Raw genomic sequence first — 2,242 nt, forward strand, 5'->3', positions numbered from 1 at the left:
AAAAACAAATTCAGAATTATGAAAAAATAAATAAATCATTAAAGTGCGCATGCCGTTTCTCATCAGAGCTGCTGATTAAAATCCTTTCCAGGTTTTTAGTTCAATCCCATGAGGATTAGCATTTGAAGTATTTTTAGTCTTCAATGTACTCAATGTACTCATAATCCATGTCTATGTCTAATAGAAGGTAACCTGTGTCAAAAGAGCTGCTTCAGACTTGTAGTTTTGTCGTAATATATATATTTTTTTTTTGTCAAAATATATATATATTTTTTTTTATTCTTCATATATATATATATAGATATATATAGATATATATTGTCACAATTTTTTGTCATTTATTTTGGTAATTATCATATTATATATTTTTTATTTTGTGTCCTAATATTTTTTGGGTCTGTGGCGTGAATGGGCTTCCATACTTTTGGACCGTTGTTGTGAACGTTACTTTTCATGACCTCTGAAAAACATTACAAATACTCCACCAATAAAATAAGTCTTCAGTTTATATGAAAATATATAAGTCATGTTGGTTTAGAGTGAAATAGTCAGGGACAGCCATAACGTCCAGATTTATTTTTCCTTTTTTTTAGTCAGAGCATTCAATTCATTGACTGCTGTCGGAATAACAAGACAATATAAGGAAACATGTTAGCAACACACATGTATTAGCATGCAGCACTGAACCCTCCTGCCTTGCTTCAGTTTCCCTGCATCCAGAGCAACTTCTCTACTTTTACTTTTGCAGATATTCAGTGTGATTATTCCGTTTCATCTGCATAGCGCGAGAATCAGGACGTATGAAAGAAGAACAACAAAAAAGGAAATAATGCCACATGTAGCCACATGTAGCCGATCATTATCACCGCAGGGGGACGTCCTCCTTCTCGGCTGCAGCGCTACTTCCATTATCTTCCTCTGCATTTCATTCTTCATATCCAACTGTAATCAGTAAATAATGTGCAGCCGTAAATGTCGTCGCAGTGGGACAAAAACCAAAGTTTGTGTTTTCCACCGCGTTAGCTCGCACCAAATCGGGCGGGAACGCCGCGCGGCGCGCCGCAGGGAGCGTTTAGCCGGCGACCACCAGCGGCTCCGTCCCACGCTGCTTTGTCGCTCGACAGCGGATTAATTTGCCTAATCTTCGCTCATCTTTGGACCGCCGTGCAAACGCAAACAACAATTTGCTGATCGAACCTTTTTATTAACTCGAAAAGTACAGCGGGCATCACTTTCCCCGCCCCCCCAACCTGAGCTGGATCATAATTTACTGCAGGTGCATTTCCACATTTCAAGTGCGACTGCAGCGAACATAGACATGGCTGATTGGTGATATTACCAGATACCTGTGTGTTTTAGATTCTGAGTGCCACACTTATGTGACAGGAGGAATACTGATAAGCTCGGCTCGGGGATGTGAGCTTCACATTGATGTGACGCTAATGCGGCGCCACTCTCCTGGCCGAGTCCACACACAGCGAGCTCCTGCTGGCATCAGCCGTGAATTCTCATACAATCCAGCGATAATGGAAAGTCATTTGCACGGGGACAGCGTGCACAATCACGTCAATGTACATAATAAGCACATACCTATTCATCTTCGTCTCTTCCGACTCGTCTACGTCGTCCAAAGAGCGATGTGGGAGCTTTGTTTTTGGCCCTCGGCACTTGACATAATGCATTATGAATCCAGTGGAAGAATATCAGATTTAATTCAGCATTAGTGCACAAACAAGATTAACCCCGCGCTCGCCGTGGTCGGCGGCGGAAGGTCAATAACGGAGAGACAAACAATTGTAATCAGTGTGACAGAAGCATCGCGGCGGCAACCGAAGGAGCGTCGCTGTGACTCTGTTTTACAAATCAATTCATCTTCCACGTGCGAAGCTGCAGCGACGCGAAGCTGCAGCGACGAGAGGCTGCAGCGACGAGAGGCTGCAGCGACGAGAGGCTGCAGCGACGAGAGGCTGCAGCGACGAGAGGCTGCAGCGACGAGAGGCTGCAGCGACGAGAGGCTGCAGCGACGAGAGGCTGCAGCGACGAGAGGCTGCAGCGACGCAAAGCTGCAGCGACGAGAGGCTGCAGCGACGAGAGGCTGCAGCGACGCGAGGCTGCAGCGACGAGAGGCTGCAGCGACGAGAGGCTGCAGCGACGCGAGGCTGCAGCGACGCGAAGCTGCAGCGACGTGAAGCTGCAGCGACATGAAGCTGCAGCGACATGAAGCCAGAGTTTTAGTGCAAGT

Source organism: Clinocottus analis, unplaced genomic scaffold (genome assembly GCF_023055335.1).
Source record: "Clinocottus analis isolate CAN_PGR_092001 unplaced genomic scaffold, fCliAna1.0.p SCAF_13, whole genome shotgun sequence".
In the NCBI taxonomy this organism is placed as follows: Eukaryota; Metazoa; Chordata; class Actinopteri; order Perciformes; family Cottidae; genus Clinocottus; species Clinocottus analis.